Raw genomic sequence first — 20,452 nt, 5'->3', positions numbered from 1 at the left:
TCATGCAATACAGTTTTGGAAGCCGTGCAAAAGAAGGCAGGTAACAATACTTAAGATTAGTCAAGGTTAAGATCATTTAAAAATCCCTTCATCAGGATGTGAATTACATAATCAGGATTAGATTATGTAATTTTCTCCTCATTTCCATGTCTTTCAAAGATTTACTTGAAATTCAAAGCATAAATGCAAGAAGATTAAGTTCGGTGCAATCAAGATTATGATTTTAAATTCAAACCCAATAACATAAAATAAAAACAGGATTACGTTAAAAATGTGGAGGATTTATATATCGTTTATTCCTTTTTTCTGTACAAGTCTAACTAGTGTGTACTGCTATAGGATTGTCTTTTTCTCCACTTTCTGAGCATCAGAAAACACACTTGCATTACACGGAGACCAAAAGGTAACACCTTATTCCCCATATGTTGGTGGATTTAATTTTGTTCCACTGGATTAAAGAAGACACAAGAGATTTTATAATACACACGCACAAACACACGCCTTCACAAAAAATCAAATCTCCTTTCTGCCCCATTAAAACCTGTTCTCCTCTCCTGTGTCCTATTATCACAGATCCTTCTCTCTTTTCCTGTGTACCATCAAAAGATTTGTGCTGCAGTGCATAATATTCTATCCATGAAAAAAACACACACAAGTCTGTATGATTCTTAGTTTAACGTTATCATGTCACACCATCGAGTCAATTAAGCAACAAAGAACTGAAAGTAATAGATGGGGCGATGGGCTATGTATGATTTAAGTATCATATTTTATTAGTGAAACAAGCAGCATAAATGCATACCGATATATCACTCAAGATTATACAGTATTAAATACGCCGATCAATTCTAAATGTAAATGGGATTCTGATTGATTTTACATTTCAAAAATCCTATGAATCTTTCAAAGTGTGAATTACAGTCTCTTTGATCTGCATTTGGCTATGCTGAGCAAAAAACACAAAAGAGGAGTGTAATAATAAAATCAACAACAATCATAATAGCCAAGGCACAGTGTAGGCAGGAACTGTGAGACTTCAGAAAGTCTGAAACCACACGAGTTCACAAGTGCATGGCTGTAGCTGTAGTTAAATTTATAATTTTCCCCATCTGCCTTATGCATACTTATGCACACTGTGCTTCAGCTTGACAACTGATTTGACAGAGGAACCAAGCAAAGAACATGATGTCCTGTAGGCTCACCACCCCAGGCATAAATATTTATGTGAAAGCCAGGAGGCCAAGGAGAGTCATTATAACCTTGTGTAGACCCAAGTGCAGCATCCTTAAATCATACGTCTTCTTCCTCCTCATCATTGCCCTCGCTCTTGCTGCTGCGGGCATCATTTTTAATGTTCAGACACAAAACAGAACAAATTGAAGAAAAAGGGGAGAAAAAAAAGACTGTGTGCATGGTGTGAAAACAGAAGCAGAGGCTTAGAAAGGGGAGCGTGCAGAGCAAGGCAAGCGGGGATATGGTTGGGGTGAGGAGGGTGAGTATGGATGATAATGAAGAATGAGTCCATGGAGTTGGTCTGAGAGACAGAGCTGGATGCAGAAAGCAGCTTACTCACAGTGCTGGTGAATCATTGTGCCCTGCCCGATAAGCTCTGACTCACAGAGAGAAGTGGAAAACAGAGGGGAACAGGCGTGTAGTGTAGGTGGAAAACTATCTGAATGCTTGTTTGTATGTATGTGCCAGTGTGTCCACAGCATGCAATTTGGACTACTCTCTGAATAGTGTGCTCATGCACATGTCTTTGCATTGCAAGTGTATGCGTATGTGTGTATGTGCTGCAGTGGTGACAGTGAAGGTCAGTAGCGTGGGTGTGTCTCAGGCCTCCTAGCTGAGGCCCGGGGCTACAGAGCCATCACTGTCACATCTCTGCGTTGCCGCTGTGCACTGCTGGCCCTGCAGCATGGCGACGCACAGCTCTGACTCACAATTACGCACACAACCCTTTGGCTCAGGCACACATACAAAAACATAGTGGCAGACAGAACATATCTAACCCACCTCAGAGACGAAGCACATGGAGATTCCTAAATACACACAGTGGGATGTCAGAGGAGGGTACAATGTGCATGTTCTGTCTGTAGAGACTTTAATTCGGCTTCAACAGACAGATACAAATCAATGAAATAACCCATTTACATATCCAAGATGGAAAGCGTCATGCACATCTCTTCTCTAACATGTAAAACATTTCGACATTGTTCACACTCTTAGAAGCACCAGAGGAAACAACATGATTAATCTGGCAGTCCGTTCAAAGTCTTGCTGTGTCATTACAGTGTTGCTTTCTGCTATATTCAACAAATATGTCCAAAGCCTTTCTGAAAGTTTTGTGCACTGTGCATTGAAGCTAAACACAAGTTTGTCAGTCGTCAGATAGTTGTAAAGCTCTTAACTACACCTTTTTTTGTTAAATCAAACCAAAGCAATATAGGTAGAGTTTGCAACATGAAACATGATCACTGTATTGTATTTGTTCGTAATGTTGTTTTAAAGGCTACCATACACATGTTTTTAAGCAGCACACATGCACTGTTAGACCTTTTATTGTAATTTTACAGTAACTTACTGGCAACACTGTTGCCAGCAAGTTACTGTAATTACCATTCTACAGTACCCTTACTGGCAACAGTGTTGCCAGTAAGTTACTGTAATTACCATTCTACAGTACTCTTACTGGCAAGTGTTGCCAGTAAGTTACTGTAATTACCATTCTACAGTACTCTTACTGGCAAGTGTTGCCAGTAAGTTACTGTAATTACCATTCTACAGTACCTTTACTGTTATGATATTTCACAGTTAATTTTTACTGTGAGTGTGCTTTACAGTTATAACTGCATTACTGTAAATGTAGTTTATAGTATAATACAGTAATTGTATTTTATAGTAAAGCTGGTCTACTGTAAACTTGTTTCACAACATAATGTCAGAGTTTTACTGTAAATTAAAGTTTACATTTCTTTAAGATAAGAATACTTTACCATAAACCAAAAAATTTCATAAAAGAAATTTTAGTCCAAGTACTGTGAATAACAGGTATTTATTTTCAGCAGATTTGTAGAAATAAAATCCATTTACATATTCGCAATGTCATAAAAAACAATGTCACAATACAATATAATGTGCTGTAAAACAACAAAACCATAGAACACATTTCCTACATCAGAAGAACTTTTATTCCATTTGTCAAACAAAATCAGTGGGATCCATCTTGTGGAAGCTGAACTGTAAAGAACAAGACAGACAATGTGGGAGGTCATGAGATGGTCAGGAAGTTATCTACGTTTTCAAATCGACAGGAAGTTGACAAATTTAGCTGGAGTGACAATGTTCACATGCATAAAATCTTTGTCATAAAGTAGCATTAAGTTGATAATTTGTTGATAAAAAAAAATCAATTGGACTGAAGTGATAATAGAAGCTGCATAAAGAATGAGCAGGACTGGCTTCACTTCAGGTTTTTGGATTGTTTATGGCAAAAGCAGTCAGTCAGTCTTCAGTAATTCAAAAGATTGCGTACTACAAATGTCCCCAAGGGGACAATGAAGTACAACAATCTTTTTAGTCATTTTGTTGGTGCTGACGGATTACTGCAAAGGTGTGCCTAATAAACTGAAAACTGCATAGTATAAAAATACACCACACTTAAACGACTACACACTTATACATTTCTGTGATTTATTAAGAGATGCAGCGACATCCACTTTTTACCACGGACACAGAAAAGATGCAGGCTACTCTAAAGGGCTATTGTGTAGGAATCACATGCCATTTATAAATAATCATTAAAATCATATTAAAAAGGCTAAAGTAAAGTCAGAGCATGCAAGATAGGAGGAAAAGACAACAAAATAATAAACATTTACATTTGGTAAAATACTTACCTAGTTGGAAGTCCTCCATTCAAATTCAGCAAGTTGTTGGAAGAAGGTGGTGATCTGGGAGTTGACACTGACTACTTTCCTCTTGACAAGACTTCCCGTCTTGCGGCTTGTACCAACTTTGGCTGTGCATTTGGTACCAACATCTGGATTGATCCTCACAAGGAATCTTTTAACAGAAATAAAATATATTAATTGTATTTTTTAATGAAGACGTACAATACAGCAATCAGCTATGGTTCTTCATCATCAGTCAAACTGTCATTAAATTTAATTCATAAATGGCTTGGTGTAGAGTACTTGCCGTTGTATCATCTCCAGCGTGGTGGATGCTGACTCCTGATACTCCAGATTGAAGACAGAATATGACCCAAGAAAGACAGCAAGGACGCTGGCAAAGTCATGTAGTTGCTCAGGCTGGAAAAATACCTTCTCCTCCATACTGACCATCCACCGGGTTGCAGACATCGAGCTATTTCCTAAAATAGACAAACCCTTGTCAGGCTAACGCTAGTGAGTAAAAGTACAGACTACCATAACAATTACATACATTGCTACGAAAAAATTATAGTGATAGAAAATATTCCTCATACCATGATGATTACCCTTGGTGTAGTGGGTAAGGTCATTTCCATTTCAACAGACATCTTGGTGGAAGATACCTTTAAAACATAAAAGGAATACTCTCTTAAATATGAATTACTGGTAGTAATTTATATTTAAAGGGCCAGTTCACCCAGATTACAACAGGTTTTTGAGAACCTCATCCCGGAGACTAGACTAGACTTTACCCCTACATCCTGCTACCACTCTGAAACAGCGGATGTGAATGACAGTTTGTGGGGCTAAATGCATTTTTTAAAGCATTACATTCCACAAGTGTTCAGTCTGACTTCTGCTATGGCGGTGACTCCTGTGCATGTGGGACCTGAATGCAGAAAATGTTCTGAAGGAAGCAGGACATTGCTCTATTCCACATGTAAACCGATAATTAGCTGTGTGTTGATGTTTCTTCACATGACTACAAAATTCTGTAAATTCTGAAGTACAAATGCTGCAGAATTTACACCTGTACATAGTTGCACCTGTTAGTACTGACTTAACTTTAAATTTGCAGGAGCATGGTTTAAACATGTGAACAGTCCTTATATGTAACCAGGGTTGGAAATTAACTTTTTTGTCCACCTGCCACTGTGGCTGAACAAACTCAAAAAATAACAGAAACTACTTTAATTTTTTTCACCTTTGTCCTCATTTACAGACTCTTATACACTATGTTGGAGATGTAATGGTACTTTTGCAAGCTAACCAGCTGTAGCAAGCTCAAAGTTATAGATTAGGTTAGCTGCTCCTCTACATTTCCAGACTATTTTGTGGATTCAAATATGTTTGAAGAGCTGTCTTTTTACCTGTTGTCTTGTCTTTTGAAGAGATGAAGCTATGTTAGCAGTCAGCAGGACAGAACTGCACAGCCACTTGGAGGGAAAAAGCTTGGGAGTTAAAAAAAAAAAGTCATCTGAAGAAAAGAAAAAAAAAGGAACAATGTTAGAAATTCATCCTTGCTGACCTACGTAGCTAATCTGCACTTTTAACATTTGCAAGATCATGGTTTAAACAAATGAACAGTCATTAGATGTAAAAAAAAAAAGAGAAGGGGGGGATCAATTATCAGTTAAGGTTATATTGTTCCACAAAGGATGTAGCAACAATGCTAACAGACACTCATGCACTGAGCTCATCTCAACCTAAAGCCGCCCGAGGAAGATTAAGCGGCAAAAGTCAAGCTAAAACCTTCAACGGTAAAATTAGCACCTTAGCTAACGTTAATTCCGAACCAGCTCAAAAAATAACACCACCATATTTTCCTATCTTTCACCTCATTTACAGACACGTAACTTATAACGTTGCAATATGCCAGTTATATAAAACACCAGAGTTAGTAACGTAAAGGTAACGTTATTTTACCAGGCTAACCAGCACAAACCAGCTCATGCTATAATGCTAACTTATAGCATGATGCTATAAGCTACGTTAACTCCATCTAAAATGTACATTTCCAGACTAGGCTTTGGCTTCAAACAGTTTTCTAAGAAGTGGTTTTTTACCTGTCTTGAAGAGCTGAAGCAGTGTGAGCCCACAGCACGGAGACAGAGCTGCACTTGCACTTGGAGAGAAAAAGCTTCGGAGTTTAAAACAAACGTCATCAGAAAACAGTCGGAAGCGAAGCCACGCTTGATGACGTAGCTAGATAAACTGCATGTTAATGTTAGCTAGGATGTGAAAAAAACAAAAGTACATGCTCTCTTTCTGCCTTAAAAATATGTTAACCACTAAAGGAGTAAAAATACAGAAACAGGGAACCACGATGAAGCAGCTATGGTGACGGTTGGAAATCAAATATAATTCTTACTGTATATTATAAGTACAGTACCACTACTGTAATGTGTAAACAGTAAATTACTGCAACTTCAAAACATACAGTAAGTTACTGTAATACTACGTACTATACCCATAATGCAATGCAAACTACAATAACTACTTGTAAAGATGTCTTATGGTAGGGTGACCAAACGTACGTATTTCCAGGGACATGTCCGTATTTCACGTCCTGTCCCGGGCGTCCCGGGGTTTTTTTAGAAAGTGAGGAAATGTCCTGTTTTTTAAATTACCTTGATTGGACCATTATATTTACAGGCACTAGGGCACTGCGCACGGCCCTGCGTGTGACGTAATCCCTGAGCCGCGTCAGTGCGGGCAGCCCTGTTCTTAATCAGAAGATAGATAGCGTGGCTGTCAGTACGCCAACAACATACGAAAGCGCAAATGTATGTTTACCTACTATTTACAAAAGAGTTTCCCCGCTTTCAGACCCCCCCCCCCCCCTCCCCTCCCCTCGCTACAACGTGTCCTGGTTTTCCCAACTGAAAATATGGTCACCCTATTTATGGTAGTTTTACTGGGCATTTTGTGGTATTTAACTGTAAAAAATACAGCAAAGGCTAACAGTGTATGATGACCGTTGGGAATCAAATATAATTCTTACTGTATATTATAAGTACAGTACCACTACTGTAATGTGTAAACAGTAAATTACTGCAAATTCAAAACATACAGTAAGTTACTGTAATACTATGTACTATACCCATAATGCAATGCAAATTACAGTAACTACTTGTAAAGATGTCTTATGGTAGTTTTACTGGGCATTTTGTGGTATTTAGCTGTAGAAAATACAGCAAGGGATAACAGTGTGCATGTGGGGACATCATATACAGATGGAGCTAATCTAAGAATCTCCATCAGTCTGAACAGTACATCTGTATCATTCTAGTTTTTTCCCCCACTCTACTAACATATTTGCAACCAGTGTTATTCTTTAAAGGTGTATTCTGTACAATTGCAGCAATATGTTTGCGTCTTGTGTGCAGAAAGACAGCAAAACTACTTGGAAGTGATCTGTGGAGCAGGCCAATGTGGACTGGAATAGCCAGATTTTATTAAATACTGAGTGGTCATTTAGAGCAGTTTTTTTTACGAAATATGTGGTCTGGTCATTAAGCTGACTTACAAACCCTAAAAATGTTTAGTCTTGAACCGCTGCATCCCCCGCCAAATATGATCACCTGGCTGACATACGATTACAGAGCCTGTTCATACCAGCTTGCCCCAGCATGCACCTGCAGCTATTTTCAACTGGTGGGTTGGACCCAAAAGTGACCCTAATAGGCGCCAGAATATTGTAGCTTTAATAGGACATTGTTTGTAATATTTAGTAAGTGGGTACACAGCTGGAGCTATATATTTTGAGTCTTTTTGAAAGTTATTCCCAGTAGCTCGGCTTCATTATTTTATATCTGCGCATAAAAGGACTGTTGTATCTGTTATGAAAAGGCTGAAGTGCTTTGGTTGTGATCAAAATGCAGCTGAGAGTAAAAGGAAATAATTCCCTCTCTGGCATCTCTGCCTGCTGGTGTTTTTCGTTTATTCATTAAACGTGTGTGTGTGTGTGGGGGGGGGGGGGGGGGGGTAGCTTACTGTATATTCAACAATCTCAGTTTCAAACTGCAGCATCTTTTTATCCAATAAATTGTGGAGATTTAAAAATTTTATCTGGGTCATTCAGGTAAAATGTGGCTACGAAAGCCAGACCAGTTGAGAATCACTGACTACTCCAATCTACACTTAAGGAAACAACAAAGTTAAATAATCCCACCGCTTCACATTCAGATAGACAGCGGTTGTTATGGTAGAGTAAAGCAGTATGCCGTCAGTCATTGTACTGAGATATATGTTTAGTTGAACATAATTTAGGTTGAAATAGAACCGTTGAGCAATAACTCATTGAAAAAGTGGTGAATATGATGAAGCCAAATAAAACCAATCTGATGAACCAAAACAGGAAAATGTATACAAAGGGAAAGGGTGAAGTTTCTGAAGGAGACCATAGTAATCTTTGCAGTTTGCTGTCCCTTCAAAAAAGAAACATATGCAACCCCCCATCCACATCGTTGCCCTGAAATGGATTGATGCTACAGCACATGCCTCACTGTCGCTCCTTCCAAGCCATTTTTACGCTGGCCTCTTTATGGCCCACTGCATGGCACACAATTACTGCCTAATTAACTGGTTGATATTTTATGTGGTTAGTGAGTCTGCAGACAACCTGCAGATCATTTGCCGGGATTTTAGGGGATGTGTGTCTAACTGAGCTGTTCTCAGGCTGATATACTGACCTCCACATCTAATTTATGAGTGTGTGGGGGCGTGCGTGTGTGTGTTTGTCTTCACATAAATTTTCTTGAATTAAAAGAAAGCACATATTGCACACCTTTGGAAGGAGGTGGTTATTTGTTTGATTCCTCTGAGTCACGGTTTATCTTGCTTCCCGCCCCCTCCTCTTTTCCCTCTCTCCATCTCTGCCTCCCTCAGCCCTTAACGGCAGCAGGTTTGCATTGGGATTTGAGGTGTAATTAAATTCAATAAATAGGCGAAGGTGAAGAAATAAATCAAGCGGAAACTGATGAACAATGGGAGATTAAATGCCACTGAGCCGTGCAAACAAATATTTCAATAGAACTCTCTACAGAGAGCACTTGGGGCCTCCTGCGAGCCTTGGAAACTTTCAAAACTGAAAGTCAGCTGCGAATGCTATTACAGCGTTTCACTCCATTGTCCTCTCTGACATCATAACACATCCCATAATGAGGAAATAAATAACAATTTCAAGGATATAGATTGTAGGAGATGACAGGCTATGTTTCTTGCCCTCTGTCGCTGGCATACCTCATCACGCTTCTGCATCATCGCCTATTCAAAGGCCAGTCAGCCCTTTATTAATGACTACTGAAGAAGCAATTAATGCTGCATTATACATAAACTACAGCTGTGCAAATCTGAATAAAGTCTGATTAGGTGCTAAAGAGAACAGAAGAAATACTGCTGCTGCATATTAATTCTACCTTTGTGAAGAGGGGAAGGGTCATCAGGAGGGCAGCTCTTTTTCACCAAACCTGTCTAGCATAGGCATCAGACCAAGTTGAATGCGTGGCAGTCCCATGCTTCTGTTCACTCTGAAACAGTGTTAAATCAAAAGGTGCTTTACTTACTGATTGGCTTGCTTCACCTCTTTAGCACCATTATGCCCTCCTGGGCATTAACAAGTATTTAGAGCCCCCACAATGGAAAAGAGGTTCTGTTCTGAAGCCACAGCTCAAGACCACAACTGGTGCATTAAAAGTAATCAAGTGCAAGGTGAATTGAGTTATGTTTTCCAACAAAAGGAAGCTCAACCTTCCTGTTCATTTACATGAACAGGAAGAACATGGCCGCCTCTATGTGACGTATTTTTTTGTGTGTGCTTGTCTGCTCATGCTTTCTTCGTTGTTCAGATTGAATCCGCTCTAAATTAAGATAAGTTGAATGTGCTCCTACTTGAGCCTTTTGGAAATGATCGGCCATATCCAATCTGTTCTGTTTAATGGACTTAATATTTAGTTTTCCTTGACTGAGAACAAAGCAGGCTTTTTACCTTCTTAAAACAAGTCCCATCTCACAAACATCATTGCAGTCCACACAAATTCTATTTTATGGGCCTTTCAAATCGCTATGACATTTGAAGTGAGGAAATATTTACAGTGAAGAGCTAGGAGGTGTACTTAAAACATTACATGTTGTACAGTTTCTGAGCAAATAACTGCCCAATGTATTCATAACTATTTAAAGGTTCTACAGATTAACTAAATTCTGCTTTTGAGGGTTAGCATGATAAAATTTCAGCTATTGCCAATTTTAAAAATCATCTTCATGTCTGATAACGGCAACACTAAAAATTAAGGGTTTTTTTTATTGTCCTTCAAATGCAGTACCTCAGAGTCTGAGTAAAACTTAAGTTTCTAAAATAATTTGAGGATTTTTGCCTATAGCCATTTTACAAATGTCTAATTTGCTAAAAGTGTCAATGCAGCAGACGCGTATGTTACAATAAAATTGCGTTAAAGCTGCAACTAATAGTAACTGTAGCCAACAATTATATAATTTTCAATAATACTGTACAAGATGTCAATATGGTTAAATCTTTAAGCTCGTACTATAAAATCATTTTCAAATTGGAGTTGTTTTAAGGTAAGAGAAGTCCACCTTGGTCTATCTTGGATTGACTGTTGGATTCAGTCTCTAAATTCATGCAAACTGGAGACCAAAAGAGTGATCAGCCAGAAGGTGTTAACTGCTTATAGTCTTTCAACAAAACCTTACATTAAAACATTCTCTTTAATACCTAGAAAAACACCCTTTAGTCCTCCTGCAACATCTCACTCATTTCTTTCTTCTTCCTTTCCCTCCCCTTGTGTTTTGTCCTCCCTTGTCATCTTTTGAACAGCTGCACAGCCTTTATTATGTTTCCCTCTCTCTCTGCCTGTCTGGCCTTTTACTCTAATCCTCCTATGGCCTTTCACATGCACAATATTTCCCCCTGAGCCCCCGTTCCCTTGACAGGCTTTCACATAGAGTATTAGATTAGGCTTAGCTCCTTTCATTTATTTTTTTATTTAGTCAACTCTATTGTCTCTGAAACTTTTTGCCATCCAAATGTCCAAATAAAGAAAAAGGGAAGTGACTGTACTGTTTTCCGGCAGCAAATTTGTGGCTCTTGTGTTCTTTATTGCTGTCATTTTTTAGGGTTATTTTTTGGCAGTGAACATGGCAGCACCAGCACAGTGTTTTCAGAATGGGCTGTCTAATGGAGTCTGTTTTTCCCCAATCATTTGGTGGTAAATAGGATACACAGAGGGAAATTGGATGAGCTGTCACCCATTAAGACACCCAACGGCACCTCTGCCTAATTGTGGTAATGAAGACCCTGTAATAGCAACCTGAGCTCTGACCCTTTGTGGGATGTGATGCATGACAGAATATGGGATCTTTCTAATCATGAGTCATTTACTTTCTGGACGATACCAAACTCTGTGGTGGCCTGCTCTTTACCCTCTAGCCTTTCTCTCCGAGCAAACCTGAAGATGCCCTTCCATCTCTCTCCCCATCTCCCTACCCTCCCTAGTGAGCAGGCCCAATCAGGAATCAATAGCCATGTCACAAAGAGCCAACACTGCTTTGACACCAGTGGATACGACAAAAAAAAAGTCTATTACACGGCAGTTATCTCCATTACTGCTGAGCGACTTTGCGCCGAGACGCCACAGAGGATGGCAGGCCAAGGCGAGCCACGGTGAGAAAGGTGGGTGTGACAGGCTGTGAAGCTGTAATTCAGAGCAACATCTCTGATTAACCTGCTCCTTTCCTTGGGGATTTGGTGTGTGCGCCACGCAGAAGGCCGACACCAGTGATTCTTATGCTCCAAAATGTGTAGATAATAGGTTTACCACCTGAAAACGCAGAGATATCCCAACACCTATTGCATGCAATATATATCATCATGTCTGGTATTTTGACTAAGCACACACTCTTTTGTTTCTTTTTGACAACTGGTATCATTTGTGATGGAAAGGGAAACTTCCCAGTTACTTACATACACCAAATGTCTTCACCCCTAAAAAAAAAAAAAGTTTTGTGCATGTTCAAAACATTGGCTTGGATGGTTGTGCAGTTCACAGGATGTCTGGACACTAAATGTTGAGCATGAAAGCAGCAGTAAAAGCTCATTGGTGAGGTTTGGCCCATGCAAATTTCCATAGACTGTGTCACAGATTTAAAGCAGGACCTGCCATGATGGTAGAGTTTATAACTTATTAATGCCCACAACATGCTGGCAGTTCCCCAAGTACATATTTGCAACACTCTCCGTTGCATTGTTGCTATGCCTGACTAAGCAGCTGAAATAAACAATCCAGCAGATTGCTTGAAAACCTTTGTATCAAATTGTGATAACCATTGTTTAGTATTTCGGTATGACGGTCTGGAGGACACCATTGATCGTGTATTTGAAGAGTACAAAAACTACTGCACCATCAGAATTGACTACAAAATACTATTCTGTTTTGCTGATATTGGCACAATCCAGGAATGTCAAATATTCACGTAGCTCTTCAACAGCAGGGTCTTTAGGGAAAATTATGTTAATACATTTACCAGTGACGCTTTGCTATACAGAATGCAGTTTTAATCCCCAGTTTCAATACAGAGATGCACCTAAACTGCAGGAAAAGTAAATGTGACCCTGCTCAGTGGGCTTCACCTTGCCCTAGTAACCTTGGTCAGTCAAAACTTTTTTTATCAGTCAACATTTAGTTGCTGAAATGCTATGTGGCATCTGAATTTGCCTATTCCCAAAGGACAGGACTCCACTCAGCGGTTTCCCCATGAAGCCTCCAGCTTCCTTTATGACACTCATTTGTCTGATTAGCTAAACAAATGCCGCCTCACTCTCTTCAAATCACACATTCGTGGACCTTCGATCTCTGCTCGCCACGTGTGCAGCCTGTGTTCACACAAACACAAATGCTGTATAAATAATTTCTTGCACAGTGCCTCACAATGAACAATGCATATGCCAAAAATTATCAGCTGTAAAAGTGCTCATAAATCAGAGCAAGGACTGAATCAGCAAACAATAGCATTAATCACTGGATTTTGCAAAGATACTGTACAATTAATGCAAACGGTTTATCTTAATTTAATGTGGGCACTGAACATATTAAAAAAAAAATCTCAAAATGCTTTCTGCTAGCATCCTGCGCAGGCAGCAAGAATACATAAACTATGCAAATAACTGTTATGACCCTCCCATTACTGAAGAATGATGATATATCATTTATTTTAAACAAAATTCAAACTTTGATGCACGGAGCTACAGGGGTAATGAAGGTAATAGTTCTCCGTGAGTGGAGATTGCTTCTGCAGAGCTTCATTTTACAACCTTGTGTTGAATACACTCCTCTGGCAACTCCTCTTGAATGTTTCATCACAGAGCAGATCCCAGGGGTTCATACAACCTGCTCATCTCACACACACACACACACCGATGCACACAGACTATGAGGAATCTTCACGTCACGCATGTGGAAGATATGAGAGTCAACTGGATGCCATTTCATCTACTAGGGTAGCGATTTGATTGCATATTCAATGCATTGGGATACGAACATGATAGAATGTCAAGACAGGCAGCTACCGTAGCTGTAGTTGCAGTTGTGTGTCGGGAAAGCTTTTAGTAGTGTCAAATCATCCCTTATGGATGAAAGCTCCAAACACAGCTTTCACTTTGGCTACACATATATGCGTAGTAAAAAACAGCCCAGTATTATACAGCAACAGCAATCCCAGAGTGTGCTAAATATTTTTGGCCTATTTTGTTTTGGTTTTTTCCTCATTAATCTTTGTCACATCTGGGAACTACAAAGCTAGAATACATGTAGGATAACATATCAGTTATACATGTACACTCACCATGTATAAACTGTTTAGTGAGAGGTAAGGTGACACCAGATGACCAATTAGAGAAACTGTGACTGGTGCATGTCAGTGAAAAAGCTGAGTGATCCTTTTCTTGACTCAGAATCAGGCATTTGTCTTTTGAAACATATAGATAAAACTGAAAAGAAATGAAGCAGCGGGAGAAAGGTCTTTGAAGAAGTCCAAAACTCAGTGAGGAAAAACATGGGTCTGTGTGTTCCTTCAATGAATCCTCCTTTAAAGCATGTTTGTTTAATGTATCTTAGGGTAGAGTATGCGTCATAAAAAGTCAGTATGTTCTTGCTTCCTAGTGAGACATAGAAGGGCAAGAGATGAACAGAAAAATCTACTCTGACCGAAAGGAGCCTATTCTGCATTTGCTCTGTAATGATAAGCACAATTTTTTCAAATCAATGAATGTGCCATTCCAACATCAGTCTTCAGTTTGCTAGTTGTTAGTGATAGAATAAATCTCTGTCAGCTATTTTTCAGTTCCAGCAAAGTTTTTAAAAACTAAGTCAAGAGAAGTAAGCTTCTTGAAAAGGAAACTATTTTCTACTGCAGTTTAATAAGGGGGTGAGACTTCTGCAAAGAACTGCTCTGTTTTATCTTTATTTTCAAAGAGCAACTACTTTCTCTCACCTACATCATGTTAACAATTGCTTATGATGGAAAGGCTCTTTTGGTTTCAGTAAATAAGTGAATGATTTAACCACTTAAAAAAAAAAGACTTTTCCCCCTGTTTTGGGAAGTATTTGGATACGGCAAATAATTGTACATCTTATTTTAAAAATAAAATAGCCAGAGAGCTACATCTGTACACCTGGTGAAGGAATCAAGATTATATGAATTGATCATTTATATTTTTATTTTACTTTTTTTAGTCCTACAACTGAGCAGATTAAAGTAAAAATAGATTGTGCCTCTCTGTCTGGATTGCTAGGAGAGAGGCAACTCTGTAACCTTTGCCAGTTATTGTTTTATTATATCATTAACATTTAACAGTTGAGAATTACATCTATGACAAAGTAGAAACAATATTGTCTTCTTATTTATATTTTATAAAGAGAAATGGCCATCTGCTTCTCAGGGCTATAGAAATCTTTGATAAGAAATTTGCCTCAAAATCCTTCATTGGTGAATCTCTAGCTCAGACAGGGAGTGACCAAACCAAGGTGGCCAAAGTGTGTGAACACAGTTTCTTTACCTGTTGCAAACACACATGTACCTGTTCCAAAAGATATCACATGGGGAAAGAAGAATATACAATAAATGCTTTTTTAGTAATAGGAAAAGGGAAAATATGTGCATATCTTTGAAGTTTAGTGCATATCGATGCAAAAAAGGCTGGGAATGCTGCGTTGAGAATGGAGATCTCAATAGTTTCTTTTTATTTTTTAATAATAATGAAATACCCTGAAAATGCCCCGATATTTTGTGGTTTATAATAATGTGATCAGAAAAAATAAATAAATTTGACCACAGTGCTGTTAACTGAATGTAGTGTCAGCATTAAACATAAGTGAACAAATTTTCCCAGAAAATTCAGATGCCACAATCTTACTTTTTGGTTGCTACAATGATAATGATAAAAGCATTTGAAACACGGGACCTTAAATAGATGGTCAAATCAAACCTTAACCCATTGGATACAGGCAGCAGACTAATATGTGAAGTAGATTTTTGAAATGCAATTTCAATATAGCTGGGATGAACTTGAGACCTGTTCAGGGTGCACTGCCCCTGCTGCCCAATGACCCCTGCAGATAAATCCCTCCTTACCCCTACAGAGACCCTGCAATGATGGGCAGCCATGAAAAATGGATTTTTCCATTTCTAATATGTACAAAAATGCATACTGTACATACAGTAAAACATACTCAGATATGTCAGGGCCCCAATAAAGGAGAAAGAAAAGAATAAAGAGAAATCGAAATGATCCTTCAAACATGAGCACACAATACGGTCTAGAGCATTCAGCTTTTAATTAACGTTAACCATATCAGCGTGAAGTAATTTGAAATTGTCTTTGGGACTTCAGACAGAAAGAATGGGAGACAGAGACTTTAAACCATTAAGCTCAGCTGATAAACCAGTCACACCGGTAGAGTCCCTATCTCTTGCTCTAATTTGATCTCCTTCATTTTATGTTTTGCTTCTTTTTTTAGAAATGCATGGTACTTCCCTTCCTTCCCTCCCTCCTTCCCCTTTTTCCCTTTGATCCAGCCCCCTTTTCTTTCCAGACTTCTATTCCTTCAAGCTCCATCTTTTATTTCAACCTCATTCATTTTTTCCCCCCTCCGTGTTCTTTATTTCTTCTTGCTCTCAGCTTTTCTCTTGCTTTTATCTCCACTTCATACAGAATAACTGTGCAGGCTTGTTGAGTATAATGAGGCTGTTCCTCTACAACTTCAAACCTTAGCTTCGCCCGTTTGCCAGGATTCTGAAACAATCCCGGGACAAATATTTTGACATTCAGACACAGGAGGAAAGTGAGCACCATTCCTCCACACGTCTGAATTCATCTTTTATGAAGCAAAACAAAAATGGTTTATAGTAAAAATAAAGCTGTCAAAACAATGTACTGCAAATGATTCTCATCTATTGATAATATATATTTTCTTAACTTCAGATTTTTAATTTTCTCTTTGATAATGATTGGAGAAAATCAATGAATTAGTGGAAATGAAACCCAATAATGTATGACTGACTATAATGGGAGTGAAGAATGTGCTCTATATGTTATCTTGTTCACAATTTATGAAGGCAGCAAAAGCCTATTGTCATGGATCACAGTAAATTGGCCAGAGCAGCTTTTTGTGCAGATACAGGCTGCTCCCCCTATAACCGTAATTGCAAGGAACGACACAGCCATGGTCCTGCATATTATGCCACTCACAATAAACTTGATTATTATGGTCATTTTGAAAAAGCATAAAACATGTCATTTGCTATAACTGCATTTTGAAGAGTTGAGAATTGAGGCTCTGACAAGTCAAATGTCAAACTAAAGCCGTCATGGAAATTTTCCACAGCCAAAAATCTGTATTATTATCATTATTATTTTTTTTAAAAAAGGTTATTTTCGTTTTTCCAGCATCTGTGATTGATTTACAAACGAATGACGTGGCTGTTGTAGGAAACTAGAGGTTACAGTGGTATGAAAAGATAGGAGGATGGTTGGATAAGGGGGTGGGAAAAGGAGGGTCAGTGATGAGTCTTGAGCCGCCCTGAGCAGTAATGAGAAAGCAGTAAAAATGAGATGGCATTGTGTTGTACTTTAAGGTAGTTCATCTTTAAAATGAATAGTCCCTGAAGGGCCTGGTAGTTAATGCCATTTATTAATAGACAGACAGGGCCAGCAGTTTGGCTGTGGCCCTTTGAGAGCCCTTAGTTAGGATAGAGAGAGAAAGAGTGTGAGTGACTACAATAAAAAAGCTCTTGGAGTGGGGGAGGGCTGAAACTGAGCAAATAAGGGACAGAAAAGATGGATAGTGTCTAGGCTTAGCTTGCCAGCTGACTGCAAGGAGAGTCTATAGAGAGGACTTACAATGTTGCCAACTGTTGATAAAAGAGAATATGAACTAAACATGGAAAGAAAAAAAAACATTTATTTATTGTAATCTCTCTTGTAGTCCGCTCACTGGGCCTAACAAATGAATCTATGGCATGTCTCATGTTCCATATATTAGAACATTTACCTCAACATGTTGCATAGCGAACCCCAAGTTCAGCCATTAGAGCTAAATCAAAATGCTTTATGCAGTTCAGCCTTTATTGAAACTATCTGCATGAATTAGTATTCTGTTGTTGCCGTACACAAGGCAATAAAAGTTCACAAATGCTTCCTAAGTAATGTCTGTACCGTGACATTCAGCATGAAAGCGTACAGGTCTACAGTATGAATAATGTACCTGATGATACTGTAAATTCTCACTCATTGAATTTGCAAAAGCTGGTAATCTTGCAACCAAACAGTGATACATAAAAAGATTTCACAAGAACTGAATCACTGTTCGGTGGGGTGTTTTTAATACTGTAGCTCAAGATGTGTTACTAAGGCGACAAGTTGCACATCACTTACAAAATGTGACAGCCTGTTCAACAGCGAGACAGTGCTATTGACATTTTTTGTGAATATATAATTTGCCATGTTTGATTTGAGTCAACATTCCCTCTTAAAGCCCAACTTTGATATAATATTAGAAAAAAACAGCTACCTATTATATTTGTCTCTCTTGGGAAAGCCAATGTTTTTATCCATTGAAAGATATCGGACAAACGAAAGATGTTGCGAAAGATGAGTAGAAAGACAAAGTAAACATTGTATTTACATTAGTGGTGAATTTGCATCCGTTTTTGAACAAAAGCAGCTTTTGTGAATGAAAATGAGAGGGCTCCATCAGCCCTGAAATCAGAAACAAAAAAAGCCAAAGTCTGGTCCTAATACGGTGACCTGGCCTACTAATGGACAAACAGGCATTACCTCCCAGTTAGCCTGCTTTGTGCCCCACAATTTGTCATATAGTGGGGGGGTGAGCTGTCACAGGAGTGCTGAGTGCTGCGGGACCCAACAGAGGCAGCAGCAACACAGCAGCCCTGAGCCCAGCACTGAGCTGTGTTCACCATGAACCACAGCATCTTTTGTTCCCTCCCAGATCAGCACATAGTGACAGCTCTTGCCAAATAGCTTTCATTACATAGGAAGTATCAGTCTTGATAAAAGATCCAAACAAAGAAGAAGAGGTAGATTTATTGTGCTACTCCACCCGGGCTCTGATAATATTGTTGGTGTCTGGAGTAAAAAATCACTTCTGCCATTTGCACACATCTAAATCTATGGCTGCAGACGGTGCTGTAGAGAGGCTAGCTATGGGCCATATTACTATTGATTGGTGGAATGATAAAACAATTTCTTACCTGATGTTGGAAATGCACCACAGGCAATGGCAAAGGGGAGAGAAAAAGGGAGAGAATTTGATTAGTTGTGGCCTTGTACTGTATACACTGCATGGTCAATACGGAAGTACTGAGGGAGTAGTACGCACTCCATTATTATACCACTGCAATCAAAGTCTGCAAGCTCCTTTGTGGTTTTACTATATTAAGTGCTTAAAAGACCTTGATTGCAGCTTGGCACATTTATTATGAGATCCTAAAGAGGTATTTTACTTACTCTAAATTAAGAGTGACAACCAAGAACAGTACCACTGAAGTGTGCTTAGTTACTTGCTTTAATCCCAATGGGATATTTTTATATTTTTTGAAATAACAGTTTGTGAAGTTATTTCCAGTAATAGTTATTTAGCACACCTGTAATAAAAAGCGGGATTGTGGAAAAGTGATTCTGTCCTCCAAGTGGAGAAAGGCTAACAATGGGTCAAGAACAGAGTGACCGCAGGGATTCTGGAGAAAGTTGACGCAGCAGAAGCGCCATGAACTATTTAGTAAATTTGGAGCAAATATTCTTACCCTGCACAGACTTAGGGTAAAGAGCCAGAGTTCATCCTGGGCCAGATATCAGTATACAAAAGAAATCACTTGGGTCAGAACCAGACTGCACAGCAGGAACCACTATCTGTGCATATTTCTTTCTCAGCTGAACAACATCTGCATCACTACACTAAATTTTAATCGCTGCACCCTGCCTGATGTATCAATATAGCTGATCAGCTAATTACCGGTCTGCTGGGATATTTTTCAAACAACTATGAGGACATGAACATTACATCACATACATAAATCAAAAAGGAGTAGATAATGTGGTGGCTGGCAGTGCCATAGCTCCCCCCACACACATGATGCATGGCACGTTGGTCACCCAGTGCCTGGGGCCACCAAAATATCTGGCTTGTGAAAAATCATAGCAATTATAACATTTATGATAAGGGCATATTTAAATAAAAGTATGTAAAGCATGTTAATATAATTAATACAAATGTGACATTTCTGGTTAAGGAAAAGATAAATCCCTGTTTCCAGTTTCCCTGTGGTGCGGTGTGAGAGTTGGCTGGGCGCATGCCAGAACGTTTATTGCGAGAGAGAAACGCACATGCCTCAAATTACGGTTTGCTCAAATAGATATATGCGCCCAGATCAGTCTCAAAGTGTGCACAGATTGGTCACTTTGCGCTCCAGTCGGTGGGACAAATAATGCCACAGAGAGGGAAAGAAACAGGAAGAAGCGTCTGAGTTATTTTACTGCTTGTAGACAAAAGATGCAGCGAAGCATCATTTTACATGAACCACTGAAGCAACACTAAACTGCTTTGAACAAATATGAAAAACACGAAAAACGATGAATACAAAAGCAACAAAGACATGAGAAATGATCCCATGTTCAGCCCGTTAATGTTCTCAATTTTCAAAAATCATTTACTTTAAACAGGAGCATGTGAATGTAAAATAATATGCAGCTTAATGTGAAGAAATATAAGTAAATTTTATAAAACAGCAGAAAACTGTATGTAAGCAACAAATGCAGGTTCTGAAATTGCAAATTGTTGGAAAAAATGATGAGCATAAAGTACTACATGTTTGGGAGGTTTAAATGACAGGTATGACAACTTATTTAATCAGACAAAAAAACACACCAAAGCAATTCTGAAAAAAACTGCAATAAGCTCCTCGTAATTAATCTCTCAGGAAAA

At 38.8% G+C, this 20,452-nt stretch overlaps 1 protein-coding gene and 1 long non-coding RNA gene across 12 annotated transcripts in view; both read right to left on the bottom strand.

Annotated features, from left to right (window-relative positions):
• The window catches only part of celf5 (CUGBP Elav-like family member 5), a 247,541-nt gene that overhangs the window by 157,993 nt on the left and 69,096 nt on the right, over nucleotides 1–20,452 (bottom strand). The window lies entirely within an intron of this gene.
• Nucleotides 3,201–5,394, bottom strand: LOC111609718. The gene is made up of 4 exons (XR_002753286.1): nucleotides 5,306–5,394; nucleotides 4,490–4,558; nucleotides 3,900–4,375; nucleotides 3,201–3,240 (listed from the first exon to the last, which is right to left on the bottom strand). It is a non-coding gene; the product is annotated as an uncharacterized LOC111609718 (long non-coding RNA).

The sequence above is a fragment of the Xiphophorus maculatus genome, chromosome 9 (genome assembly GCF_002775205.1).
Source record: "Xiphophorus maculatus strain JP 163 A chromosome 9, X_maculatus-5.0-male, whole genome shotgun sequence".
Taxonomy (NCBI): Eukaryota; Metazoa; Chordata; class Actinopteri; order Cyprinodontiformes; family Poeciliidae; genus Xiphophorus; species Xiphophorus maculatus.
This window is presented reverse-complemented; position numbering and strand designations above follow the sequence as displayed.